The 15,004-nt window shown below is 37.6% G+C and overlaps 1 protein-coding gene across 3 annotated transcripts in view; it reads left to right on the forward strand.

The window, feature by feature from the left end:
* The first annotated feature begins 611 nt into the window (after positions 1-611).
* The window catches only part of LOC114144365 (nuclear receptor coactivator 3-like), a 72,205-nt gene continuing 57,812 nt past the window's right edge, over positions 612-15,004 (forward strand). For all 3 annotated transcript variants that reach the window (XM_028017105.1, XM_028017122.1, XM_028017114.1), the window contains exon 1: positions 612-725. The gene's annotated coding sequence lies outside the window, so the exon portion shown is untranslated. The remainder of the gene's footprint in view (positions 726-15,004) is intronic.

A 15,004-nucleotide genomic window follows, 5' to 3' on the forward strand; every position in this document is an offset into this window, starting at 1 on the left:
ACGTAGTTTCCTCAAATCTCCACTTTGGTCAGCGTTTTTATAAATAATTGATTTTGGTGATGTTAAACAGTTTTGGTGAAATGTAGAAACGCGTGAAAAATGTTCTTGCTTTCCCAGATATCCGGCTGATGTTTGATGAGTAATGGAAAAAAAAATATATAGAAAAAAGATATATGAGGGAAACTTTTTGCTGTAAATGGGTGAAGAAATTAATTTCTTCTCAGGGCCTCAAACAAACCTGAGCTGGCTCTGGTAATTTGTATTCAGTCTTTATATATCCAGACAACAGAAATGCAATTTAACTTGATTTAATTTAATTTAATGAAGAAAAACTTAAGAGAGCTGATTTATAGATATGTTCTTTAGTATATGTTCTTTGGTGAACAGATAAGACACCGAGCTATCATCCTCTCTTCAGTGGCTGACATTCGTCTGTAGGCTGCCAGACAGACGGTGCCTTTTCTGTCACCTCCTCCGCCTCCTCCTCCGGTCTGGTGGAGACTCGTTTGTAGTCCGTTTCCGTGTTGAACCAGGCAGCAGGAAACTCTCTGCTCCCCATTTCCGAACTCGCTTCCCCAGAAGCCACCGCGCCTCCTCAACTTACAGACCTGGCTAAGGGCTCCGGGAGTGTTTCCCATTTAAACAAACAGTGCCGAAGATGGCGGAGAGTTAATGGTGTAAAGAAGAAATTATCGATCCGGGAGGGAGATAACGCTTTTCTCCAGGTAAGACCGCGCTGCGTGCTGGAAGACATTCAGCTAATTAAGCCGGACTTTGTTTGTGGTTTGCATGTCGACACAAGTCGGAAATGGACTGAGACGGGTCTCCAGTGGCTGTGCACACACACACGCGCGCATACACACACACACACACACACACACACTGATAAGTGGCGGGGCATCAGTGCGTTGCGGAGGGCACAGTGCACGGTCTCTCAGTGCATGACAGCAGGGAGATCACCCCGCTGATCTCTGCTCTGGGGTGCACGGTTGTTGTCACGTCTGTGTGACAGTCGGGGCTGCAAAACGAGTCGATGTGCAGCTTTTAATCAACTTAACTTGGCGGATCAAGCGGCTCCGTTTACGCGCAAGCTGCTGCTGGATCACAGTTGGGTTTCCAACATAGAGCTCAAGGAACACGGGGAAGTTTTTTTTTTCTTTTTAGGAGGAACAGCTCACACTTTTTTTTTTTAAACATGATTTCTGCACAGTTCAACACAGCGCATGGTTATATTCTAATCGTTTGGTCTCAAAGACTGGACAGTCACACCTGAACACACCTCTGTCGTAACTTAAAGGAATTGAAACGCTGTTAATTTTTACTTGTATGCACCATGTTTGCCCAAAGATTGCCCTGCTGTTTTTACAGCTTTATTCCCGTGCATGGATGCAGGCGATGCTGACTGCTCTCGCTCGGACTGTATGTTATAAGAGCGGAGAGAAAAAAGTGCAGCGGCTCTGTGATGTGTCGTAACTGTGCACTGAATAACCGATGCATTGTCTTTAAATGTGTGTGTGTGTGTGTGTGTAGCGGAAGAAAGAAGGATTTGGCAGTTTCTGCTCGCTGTTATAAAATGTGCCCGTGTAGGTCTGCAGGGGGCAGCAGCGTGGCCCTGTGCGCTCCCGCTGCTCTGCGCCTCGTAAGGTTCAAGGTTTGATCCCTGACACAGCCAGGCATGTGTTGCTGTGAGTAAGTCTGTGTGCGCACACATGCAGGGGGAAAAAAAGCCACCGTGTCCTTGAGCGTGACACCAGATCTTTACTACAGCACAGGTTTTCCGGGGATAATAGCAGTCTTCTTTTCAGTGTGTGTGCAAACACAGGTTGAATGGATGCAAGGCTGATGTGTGGACTGCAGGTGAGAGACAAGAGCTTGAGGTAATTGCAGTGAAATCCGTGAATAAGTTTAATAAGTCTGTTTAAGATTTTACTATCAGAACAAATAATTTGGAGCTGCGTCCAAATTTTCAGTACTGTCAATGCTTTCCTCATTTGTCACTTCATTTGAGCCCATCTCTGCTTTCTTTGTTCGATCACATTCTTCTGTTTCTTGCATCTTCGCAAGTGTGCACACCCGTGATTTTTCACCTTATCATGCAAACCCCCGCAGTAAAATTAAATGACTTGTGCAACATTAATGAAAAACATCATCCCCCCTTTTCTTTAGATAACATCTGACTCGAAATGTGAAACAAATTTACTGGATAATTTCTTGCCATCTACCCTCACTAAATACATGTGAAAGAAAACCGTTCAGTTAGAAAACACTTTTAAATTAACTTTCAATTGTCCAAAAATGTCTTGACATATTTGGCCAAGACAAATGGTTGTAGGATTTAATAAGCTTTTGCTTCTTCCTCTTCTTTTCAAACTGGATATGAAACTTTTGTTTGTATTCTTATTTATTTTATTTTTCCTCTAACATCTAAACGAATAAGGACTTATTTCATTTCTTGCTATGATGATTTATGTAGACTCAAAATTAAGTATTTTAAAATCCGAATGTTTGGGGTTATGTGTCCCCCTCCATTTATAAGTAAATCTGGGGAAAGTTACAACAAAACAAACATTTTAAATTTGTCAAAAGTTTCTTGATTATTCTGCAAGTGGTCAAAATTAGTGTCAGTTAATTACCTTGCTAAATGAATGCTGCAAAAATAACAGAAAATGTATTACTATTTACAACATTGTATGAAATCTATGTATTACTATTTTAAAATCTACTTATAAGTAAAACAAACACCTGATAAATCTAGGTATTCTGCTTTACATTGCACTCCACGTCTGTCCATATTTTTAGCAACCAGAAAGATTTCCAAATACTCTACCCAAGTTTTTCTTTGTCGTAAGCAAGAAAATCCACAGGAATTCTGTTTCAGCCAGCTGATTGACACTGTGCAGCAACATGTGGGGAGTGGCAGTTCTACTGTATGCTCCATGGAATGAGATAACTCTCATTTCACTCTATTATTTTCTTAAAGCATGAGGATAACTTTTTTTTTTTGGCTTTGAAACCAAGTTTTCTGTCACACCAGGATAATTTGGGCGACTCGGTTTGACTGTTTGACAAAATAAATTACATCTTCACTTGGTTTGATTCACTTTAGCATAACATTTTTAACCATTTCAAACATTAACTTCAGCTGCTAGGTTGACACAATATTGCAACAAGCTGCCTAGTATTAACAGCAGGTGAGTATGGCAAGACATTATTAGATTTAGTCAAAAATGTGACATAATTTTTTTCTTTGGAAGGATAACGTTTGACATCGATGAAATGTTTATTGTTAATAAAAAGAATATCATCATGGATATCCATTTCTTTTTACCAGGAAGAGATGATAATAATAATAATTATTGTTATTAACAGTTATTTAAAAATTGTAATATATTTTGTTCAAGATCCACCCTGGTTGTTGGATGTTAAAATGTTTTGCCTCATATGAGACAGAAATCTATAATCATTACTGTTTATATATAAGATTAATGCAGCAGTACAGAGAAAAAGAGTTTGCTTGTTTTATCTGCATCAGATTTCTGATGGGCTTCCACTCCTGTCCAAAAGAAGAGGTGATTCAAAGTTGACCAAACATGAGTGTAAAAATCCCAAACTTAGGTTTACCTTCATATCTGCAACCGATGTATGTCTAGTTAGAAGATCCAAGACTGTAATGCAGACATTGACTTCTTCTGTTTGTGATTATGAACCTAGATTTAAGGCATTTGAAGAGATTAGTCAGTGAAACTGCGGTGGAGATAATTTTATACACTGAGTTATTCATTTAGAAAAATTATAACAGTAGTCCCTGCCTGCAGTCCTTGCTGCCTGTTTTGCAAATCACTCCAGGCAGTTTTTTATCAGTCACAATGACATTGGGTTAAATTTAACTTTCACATATTTTGCCACCCTCCTTCTGGGTAAGTTTAGTGTTGCTCCTTTGATTTAAAAACGATACATTAATAATCAACAATACTAGTCGAAGCCACAGCATCGTGCTCTTTACCGACTTACTGTCAGTTTTGCTGCTCTGCACACTCTTCTACAGCCCGGTCGCAAGGCCTTGAGGCTGGGTTGTGGAAACCGTGTGAGGGGTTTTCCTAAGTGGATGAAAAGACGGTGGTATTGATGATGTGGAGGAGGGTGACAGTGATGCATTATGTTTGGTGAATCGGGGTGGGGGAGAGAGGGACAAAGCTGAACTGGGGATGCTGGTGTCTGGGTCAGGCTCCGGGGCTCTGGAGATAGAACCTCATACACCAGCAGGGTTGGTCTGGGTGTGTGTATTGGTACGAGAAAGAGGGAGGATGTTTAAAATGCTGGGAAGAGACGGATCAGGCAGGGCATCCTGCTGGATATCAGCCTGGCAGTTTTATCCTTTGTGCCCATCCTGGTTGATCTTGTTTCTCCAATCTTTGTCACCTCTCTTGTGGAATCAGGAAGTTTATGGGATCAGATGGTTTGCATTCTTTGCTGTGTAGACTTCTCCTCTCACTGTTCCTGGAATCCCCTTGAATGCAGCACAGTGAGCGGATCTGTTGTGCTGTTGTTATAGAGACCTCTTTCTCCATGTCAGGAAATGTTAAATAGGGAAATAATCTTCAGCAGGTTTCCCAGATTTCAAGCATCTCTACTCCAGACGCTCACACCTTTTTCTATTTTATATATTTTTAAAATAGCATTAAAATACCACATTTTATTGTGTAACTTGATATTACAGGAAGTATTACAGTTAGGGCTGCAAGTGCAGCTAACAATTATTTTAGTAATCGTTTAAGCTGTTGATGATTTTGACGATTAGTCAGATAACAAAAACTGGCAGATTTCCACAAACCTTTTTCATACGATGTTAGAAATAATTAAGGGATGCAAATAAACAAATAATTCATTTCTTTTTAAATAAAAAAGTAAACATTATTCTGCTTAAAATGCAATTACAGCATTCCTTTAATGAGCGCCTGATCATTTGTAGCAAAAGATGCATTGCAGCTAAAACATGCTTCTAACATCAACATGTGAAAAGCTCAGCTCTTTCTGCTCCACATCATTACAGTACAGGACTGATCTGTTGAGTCTTTTTTAGATTAACCAATGAATAATTAGATATCAAAAGGTGCTTGATGGGAGATTATTTTTCTTTTACAGAATTTGAACCAGGTGCAGGTTAAGCTGTGCCACTTGATGTGTTCTGGGTACAATATATTTACAGAAAAAGTTTTTGTTATTTTAAATGCAAAATGCTTGTATTTTTGTGCAGTTTTTGCTCCGAGTATGTTGTCCTTTTTTGACTCTATATACTCCAGTTAGCAATTAATTAATTCCTAGATTAGTTGACTCTTATTTCCAGAATTGATTCATCACAATTAATTGTTTCCTAACAGCAATAGATGAGAAACCGAGCCACCATTAAGTCCAACAAACAGGAAAATTTGTGTCTTGACTTGGACTCAAGGACTGGGACTTGAGCTTTGCAAATTAAGGTGAAAATTAGCTGGTTAGATGTGTGATAAACTGAACTTCATATTAAAAATATGGGAACTGGATAGTGAATAATGGAAATACTTTGTGCTGCAAATATGCCATAGAAAAAGAAACAGTTATTTCATGTTTATTTTCTTTTTTTTTTTTTTTTCATATCTAAGCATTTCTTATGGGTCATGTTTTTCCAACATTTAAATCCACTTTTGTAATTTTCAAAAACCAAAACAAAAGCATACTAGATGAATTTAGTTTCCTGAAACAAAAGCAAGTCCCAGAGTACTTGAGTTCTATGCTGCTGTTCTATGAATGTGCTTTCTAAAAGGCATAAAACTTGGAGCCTGAATGACTCTCACAGTAGAGGAGGAAAGGTCTTATCACTTCAGACTGAGATTATCCTTATTCCAAAAAATTACTGAGGAGCATTGTTTTAAATCCCCATTACAGCCGCGCATAGCTGCGGCTGCAACATGTGGTGGCTTTTCTCAGAGAGAGTTTGGGAGAAAAATCAGGATGTAGAAAAATATGTAAGCAAAAAATATGAAGGAATCTCAACTTTTGTAACAAGTTTTATAACAAGGCAATGACCTGGAGTTTAACCTCCAGTTATAATCTGATGTTTTTGTTATTCAGCTGCTATTAGCTCAATTTTTGATAAAGTTTGAGGCTTCTTTCCGGAGCTTGAAGCTAAAATGTGAAGTGGCACATTTTCCTGCTGCTCTACTGAAGGTTGGCAGGCGGCTTAATGTGTAAGTTGAGTTTGTATTTATCACCCAAATCATCTCTTTTTTTCTTTTTGTTTTCTTGCTCACTTCTTATAAACATCTCTTGTCTATAAAATTGCTTTAATTTGTCCTCGCCTGAATTGTTTTTAATTTATCAATTAGAAGAGATGGAAGTGTCTCTTGAAATGCTAAATATTTAAATCTCTTGTTTATTTTTTATGATATGACAGATTTTTCCTCCATAACTGGAGCTTTCTAAATATTTATACAATAATATTTTGTAATTTCTGTCCCTGTTACATGCATAATGCTGCTGCTTATATTATGAGTAGTTTAAGTCACATTGCAGCCCTGTGTTAGTTTGAGTCGGTGCTCCAGCTGCTGAACGAGAAGCTGTTGGCCTGTTTGAGTGAAGACAACACAGGAAGTGATGGTAGTCTCACACAAACACCGTTTCTCAGCAAGGCTAATATTTTTCTTTCATCTGTAATCTATGATGATTAAAAAAAAAACCTCTGAAAAGTATGAGTCAATGTGAATATATGAAAAAAAAAGAAAATTAATAAGTGGATCATGATCCTAGCTTCTCTAATGTGTTGTATACTGTACAACCATTTTACTTAGCCTCTTCTCAAAATGGGAAAGACAAGAGAACATGCAGTTCAAGTAAGGCAGATGTATATTAATCTTTCCAAAGTAGTACATTAATGAGACTAAGTGAATTGCAGCACAATTTCCAGTGTCAGATTATGCTACTGCATAAAAGACAGTTCTTTTTAATAATGCAGTTTTATATGAGACGTCATTAGGTTTGGAGGATGTTTTCCAAAGGCATAAAGGCACAAGAGGGTGTTAAATATTTAAATTTATGTGCATAGTAGTACACAATCAGCAGCATATTTTTTTTTGTGAAGTGGTAGGTACTGGTTTTGTTCAATTGTATGTGCGGAAAAGAGTTTTCATACAACGTCCTAAAATATCTAAACTATTACAGTCTCGAAGTAATGAAGCGTGCGATGTTTTAAAGGAGATTATAAATTCATCGTCTTATTTGGTTAGAAAAGAAAGAGGTCAGCTTGTGTTAAATGAAATGATAAAACCATAAACACTAGTGAATTCCTGCACGTTAAATGTGAAGCCTGTGAACTACTAGTGGCTTACCCTCCATTCTTCCAAATAGGAAATATAAAAAGCATATGTAAATATGGGATATGCCCTCTCCACGAACTCCTGCTTGGTTTGTCCCTGCGGGTGTATTGTAGAAACATGGTGGCTGATATGAAGGTGATATCAGGGTTCCAATGCAGGGTTTGCCAACATGTTGATTGTAATTATCCACTCGATCTTTAAAACCTTCCTGTTGGGCTGCAGAGACACTTGGAAGACTAAGTGCACAGATGCATTGTGACTAATGCTCCATTTGGCAGCACCTCTCTCTCACCTGTGTTTTTCTTGTGTCTATGGTCAGATTTTGCAGCTGGATCCTCTCAATAACTTATTTTCCTCATATACAGATAATTGGTGACTTTTGCTGGCAATGAGCTTTCTCAGATTTATTTCACTGTTTGAGAGTAGAAACCAAAAATATGTGAATGTGAGCAGCCTTCATGGGAACTTGGCTGGATTAAGACACAAGGTGGGCAATCAGAGGCAAACAACTTGAGAATGCTTGAGTTGATGGACCATAAAAATAAAAATTGTACCAGTATGTTCAATGTTGAAGATATTTTTGGGTTGTTTTTAGCTGGTAGCTATTTTTAAGCAATGACATGCAATATTTTTCCTTGCCAAGTTGTATTAGATCAATGAATCCTATATTCAGGGTTAAAAATAAAGCACACTATTTTTCAAATTACTGGATTTTAATAAATGAATAAAATATTTTGTTTTTTTTCCATCTATCTTTTTAAAAAATGTTTTGTTCTAGAACAAATGACTCAGACGACGAGCCGTTTCTCCCTCTAGTGCTAGACACGCACATTTGTTTTAGTTACTTTTACCCAGAATGCCATGCGCTATAGTCCACTTCCTGCTTTTGGAGCGATCTTCAGTCCACTTGGGATTTAGATATGCATTCAAACCGCACTAGAGTTCACTCCAACCAAGCCAAAGTCTAGGTTTATAAGAGAACCAGAGTTCGGTCCACATCAGAGTTTAATTGTCCGTAATTCTCCCCTATAAAACTGGACTTTACAGGCAAACAAGCTATAGTTTGCAATAACGGTCTTAGGGTGGATTCTGCTTGGTCCACTTTAATCAGAGTTAAAATTGTCTTCTATGACTTTGTATTTTTGTGTTTTTAGGATGTGAAACTCTTTGAACTGCCTTGTTGCTGAAATGCGCTATACCATTTAATTGATTAAATTACCTTTATCATCATATTAGCAATTAGCATGACCAGCATTACAAAAATAGCAATCATCTTTTTGTGTATTCTTGCATTGACTATATTTTATCTTGTAGAAAGCTTCAAGCCTAATATTTTATCTTGGAATATTTTTCCGTTGAAGGCTAAACTAACTGAGATGAAATATCTGATCTGGTTGATCTTTTTGTTCATTCAAGAAAGAAAAACGTGCTAAATTTAGTTGATACCATTTATTTTGTCAGATTAAGTATTGAATGAAGTTTAAGGGGGAGGAGGCAGAAAAGATTAACTAAGTATTAAGGAAAGTTGGGGGGGTGAGAGGAGGCAAAAGGAGATGTGTGGGTTGAGCTGATGGGCTGTCAGAATCGTGCAGTGCATCCTCACTTTCTATTTCCTTTCTTTCTCCAAGAATGCCTCAGTGCAGCTCATGTCCTCTGCCGCCTTTTTTTTTCTTTCCGAGAGCTATTTCCTCTGTGAGAGGAATGTCAAGTGCCCATCTCAATGCGCTTTTTTCTGTTTCGTTTTGTTTTGTAACTTGTGGCTCACTCTTGATTTCTGGCTCTTTCTCTTTACCTCTGTCTTTGTCCTCTCAACTTGTCAGGGATTTTTTATTTTTTTTCCCTCCGCCTCACAGTCAGCTGGTTGCCAGGACTGCACATGGCCAACTCGCATCAATTAGACACAATTAGCTCATGTAAAACAAGCTAAATTGTCACAGAAAGAGAAAAGCAGCTTGTAGTGCAGTTCCATGAGAGTCTATAAAGATTTGAGAGATAAAGGCGGTGATTAAGACAGAGGAGTAAAAAAAAAAAGAAGGAGGGGGGAGGAGACGGAGAGAGTCGCTTTATTAACATCGTGGCACCCGCTAAAATTCAGGGAGTGCTGTTGCATCCAGCTGTTACTGGCTGCGCGAGGCTTCGTTGCCATGGCAACACAGCCCTGCGCGACTGCTCAAGGTCGTTCATCCAACTCTGAACCGAGCAGCAGCGCGCCACACATCGGATGTGCACTGAGAGAGAGGCAGGGAGGAAAACAGACGGGTAACTTCAAAGTGACCAATCAAAAGCACTTCAGTGACGGCGTGGTCAGTGGAACAATCTCAGATGTCCCTTCATCTGCCCTCTGACACTCTCACAGGCACCCACGCACGCACACACACTACACACACATTTACAGACACACAGAGATAGACCAGTACTTTCCTACATGAAGGAACAAATAACAACAATAACAATCGAACAAAAGAATCCCTGCCAGTCATGAGACTGGTAGATTCTCCTTCCAGCTGATACAATATTTAGCTGGTCAGTGGGAGACGGAGGGATTCACTGGCTGGAAAAGATGTGAGCAGCAGTGCTTTTCTCTGTCTCTTCCTGTTTCTCATGGTGCATTGCTGTGAGGCTACCTGGGGCTTCTTCCACCTCCTCTCCTCTCTTCCACAGACAAATCTGCAGGAGCATCTCCTGGGAGTTTGTTGGCGCGGTAGCTGCACACATTGTACCCTGAAAGCTTTTCTACAGTCTCTTTATAAAGATCTTACACAATTATTACACGTAATACAGTGTGACCTCTGTGAGAGTGGTATTTTCAGCTTAATACCGCTGCTAACATGACATACCTATACTGGTAATACTGGTATTTTCATGCTTTCAGAGTACGATGCTAGGCTACTGAAAACTGGTGCAATCAGGTCAATTTATTTAATTTAGTTATTAGTATTGAATCAAAATGAAAACTACAATGCTTACTTTCTTCTCTAAATGTTGTTAGACTAGCTAATGATTGGGCAACAAATGACTAATATATATTGCAACATGATCAATATGAAATAAGTCAAAATTTCACTGAACTCCAATCCAGAGCCACACAGCATTCTGGGAGTTGTAGGCAGAGAACCCTGAAACCCTGATTTTCCTTCAAACAGACTTCAGCTGCTCAGTCAGTCACGTTGGTGGCAGCGACATGTTCGCTCGTAGGTTACCTAGCAACAGCCTGTTGACTAAGTTGCGCAGCAGCAGTTTCATGTTTTACCTCATAGCTGCTCAAATGTAAAAATAATAGTGTGAAGGAAGAAAATGAGAAGAAAAACTCAAGAGAAAAGTGTTGATAAAACAGGAAAGGTCACCAGTTTGGCAGTATTTCAGATATATAAAACAAAATTCTAATCAATAATTTTCTATATCAACTAACGTAAAAATATCTTGATTCATTTTTCAGCCATGTCATCCAGTCATATGATAGCTATTTGTCTGTTACAGTATTGTCAGACGAGGAAAAGAAGGCGAAGAGAACATTCATATGTTCTTCTTAGTGTAAAATAATCTTTTAGATGTTTAGTGATGGAATAAAGTATCAGACTCACTACCAGCGTCCATCGTGGTTCATGTATCGATCTATCATCTGCTCCAAACAGCATGTTGCTGAAAGTCCCAAAACCTTGTAGACGTTTTTAAAATATACATATCAGTCATGTAAATTGTTTATAAAGAAATGTTTCAAATGTGTGAATGTATGTATTTTTTAGCTTGTGAGATTAAAGTTTCAGTGTACAAGTGTGGTCTGCTGTCAAAGTCTGCTGCACATTCAAATATTTCACAGTAGAAAAGCAGAAAATAAAAGATAAATTAGCTTTAGTTTTTTCTATGAAAAATCTAGAAGTGGTGGGAGTTTTATCTTAAATTGCTGGAGTAAAAACAACTGAAAATTTTTTTACCTCTGTACAGGATCAACAAGTAGGCTAAGTTGAACACAGCTGCTCTAGTTATTTTATTTTTCATCCATCTGACTTGTGGCTTTAAAGGAAATGGAGATATCACCATCCTGTTGACACAAGGAAGAATTAGGAACCCAAATAATTTAATTTAAATAGTGTGAAGTCAAGTTAATTTAAATAGCACATTTTCAGAGCTTCACATAATAAAATCAAAAGCACAATAAACAAACACACCAGATTGAAATATATTTGTAGCAGAAATCTGTTTTCTAACATAATTATTAGCATTCCCATACATTTTCAAACTATTTTTTATTATAAATAAACACAAAATAGAAACACAAAATTGTTTGCTATATGTCTAAATTTATCCGACATTAAATGGATAATGCCCGTTTAATGTCGGACATTATCCAACTTAATACCACTGCTAACATGGTATTAAGTTAGCAGTGGTTTTTCCCAATTAAGGTTTTTCCACCAGTTGTGACACTGCTAGGCCTGCTATTGTCACCTCTTTAGTGGCTCTATAAAGAACAGATACAAACCACAAGTTGTTGGCACAATTCAATGCAGAGCAGAGGATGGATAATATCAAAACAAAGAGCTAAAATGAGACAGCTCATTTTATCCCAGAGTTAATATGGCCTTTTGTTATTACTGAAGATTTGTGATTTCATCTGAAATTATATTAAGATAAAGTCAATTTAATTTTCATCGTTGGTCTTCATTAGCCTGCCATTAAGCTGCTGAAGGAAGTCTTTCATTCTTGTTGTCCAGCCAATAGTTGGAACTGATATTTAATGTTTTCTATTATTATAAAGTAGTTTCTTGTGGTAGTAAAAACTGAAGAAAGTTGGCACCAGTTTAATTCAATTGCATTTACAGCTTGTAATCAAGTTGTTTTGATAAAAAAAAAAATTAAAAAGTATTTTTTCCTGTGTGTGATTGAAATTGAATCTCTGAAAATAAAAAAAATAAAAAAATCACGGATGTTAAAGTCTTTGGAAGAGGATAGTTCTTTAAAAACCCAGCATGTTGTCGTCCAGATGCCATTCGATGCCGGTACTCTCTTTGCTGCCAAATATTTGACCCATTGTTTGTTTTTGAGATCTAATCTCCTGCACAGAGTGACCAATGTCACAGGGCTTGTAGAATAAATATTCAGGAATCATCTGCGTCGTTATGATTAACTTTGAAAGGGGCAGTTTGGAAAACACAAAAGTGTCCGTTTGTTTAATAGACAGAAAAGTACTGCTATAGACAATAATATAAAAAAAAGACTTGTCCAGATTGGTGCTTCATTGGTTAATATGGGTTAGGGTTGCTAAAATTGGGATGCAATATAACTAATCTACAATTAATGTCTTACTTCAGTAAGTAAATAATAGAGTTGCTTCTGTTTTTGTTACTGATAAGGCATCTAAACGTTTTAAAAGTTATAGTTTTAAAAATTTCAGTAATTTTATTCTCACTGTTTAAAGTAATTAGCGAGTGTAGACAATGGATAGATGAAAAACAGATGTTGTAGTCTAATTTTTAGTTTATTTCTGCATTCGGTTTAACTTTTCTGCATTAAATAAGATCAAATAGATTATGGTAAACAGTTTTAGTTAATTTTTTTGTGTTAGCACTGTAAAACTATTATCATATCCTGACAGTATGCATTCTGTTCATGCTGACTCTACCTGATTTTCCTTCAAACAGAAGCACAGTTGGATTTTTTTAACTCTTATTGGCCGATAACGTGATGCTGAAAGGCCGTTGTGTGTGAACAACTGTTTAAAAGTAAGAAAAGCACAACGTGTCTGTGAGCACCATTCAGGAGGTCGGGGATAGTTTCACGTTTCCTCTTTGTTGTAAGGTAATAGACGCTTGTTAAAGGCGTCCTTGGATGGTGTGTTTCTAACAAGAAGAGTTCTGTTTTTCTTACTCGTTTTCCATTGTAAAAAAAAAAAAAAAAAAAATCTAGGCTCAGTTTATATGTTTTAAGGCTCCTCTCCTTGCTTAAACACTCGCACACGCACACATGCGCAGCATTTTATGGGGTAGGAGTTGAGGTAAATGTTACCAGCTGCAGCACAGCAAGCAAGGGGGCTTTAACTCTGCCTGAACCCAGCTGCTACATGACCGCCTCCTCAACTTAATTCACTCTGGTCCAGCCTTCCCCCTCAGCCACCACATCCCTCCATAGCCAACGCAATACATGCCAGTGTGGACTTACAAATGTTTTCATATCACTTGAACTTATTCTCAATTTTGTCACGATACAACCACAAAATTAAATTTATTTCCTTGGATTTTGTTCCATTTATGGTTTGTGATAAATCAAATTTTCTGTCCATGCATTTGTCCATCCATCGTCAAAAAGGACACAGTTATCAAAATTTGTTATGATGCAAAATCGTAACGGGGCAGTATTGTGTAACGTCCAGGCTAGCACAATCAATTAACTATGTCAACTTCACTTGTTAAAAATGCTGTATATATCAAATACGACTTAAAAGAAATTTGACTGTGTAATTCAATGCCTTAAATTGGGCCTCTGTCTCTTTAAGAAGCTCCTGCTTTTCTGAAACTCCGCCTTCAGGAAGTCATCACAACAATGCACCTCTATTAATCCTCTGACAATGTTTTTACCAGCGTTTTAATGAGAAGTGGCTCATATAAAGAGATCAGCTGATGCACAGTTTCACCAGGAGTTTGCTCATTTCTGCTGGCTAGTCTGAAGGTGCTTAATGGGGGAGAGTGAAACTGCAGCTCTGAGGAGGAGCTGTGTCTCAAAGGCGAGGCTAGGTACAGCCAGACATTTTTCACAGTTGAAAAATGTGAAAGATTAACCCTCCTGTTATGTTCCGGGTCAAATTGACCCGTTTTAAAGTTTGAAAATTTTCTAAAAATAGTTGGAAGTATTTTTTTTGCATGAAACTTTTCCTATTTGTCTTAATAGGTGAACTCTACATATCAATTGAAAATGTATTAGTTTTACACATTTGTACCAACCCCTAGGTCTACTTTTTACACAGATACTGTTCGGGTCAATTTGACCCGGCAGTCAGGTTAAAGTGCAAAAAAAGATTAAAAAATGTCCATTTCTATATGTTTCCTTGCAGCTATGAACCATATTTCACCACACAAACACCACACACATCCATGCACACCCCGACACACACAAGCCCACTTTCTCACTATTCTCTTTACTTCACTAGGAAACTGCGAGAAAGCAGGTGTTCACACAACTTTTGAGGAGAACTTCTTCTGTTCCTGTGGACAAACTCCACCCACACTGAGTGACACTCAGCAGAAGTGGAGGGAAACATAAATACTCTCTGCATGACTCATTTATCTTGATTTTAATCAGTGGGTCAATTTGACCCTGAACAGTTTGTGTGTCTCAAGTTCAATTATAAAGATCACCCATTGAAAAAAAAAAAAAAGTGTAATATAAAAATATTTACCAAAAATCAATTTCAAGGAAATTATAGTTTTTTTGTGTCTAGGATTTATTCAGTAAATATTAAAAATGCAAATTCCATTTTTTATGTCCAAATGAGTAAATGAGTAGGTTGTTGTCATTGATCCTTAATTTGGGAGAAATAATCAAACATCATTGCACAAATATGAATTGAAATGGTTAGTATTGGAGTTAATAATCAGATAGAAAAATGTTTTGGAGGAATTTTTTGGTTTCTGACACTATTGCATGATTAAACACTCCCCGGG

This window comes from Xiphophorus couchianus, chromosome 1 (assembly GCF_001444195.1).
Source record: "Xiphophorus couchianus chromosome 1, X_couchianus-1.0, whole genome shotgun sequence".
NCBI lineage: Eukaryota > Metazoa > Chordata > Actinopteri > Cyprinodontiformes > Poeciliidae > Xiphophorus > Xiphophorus couchianus.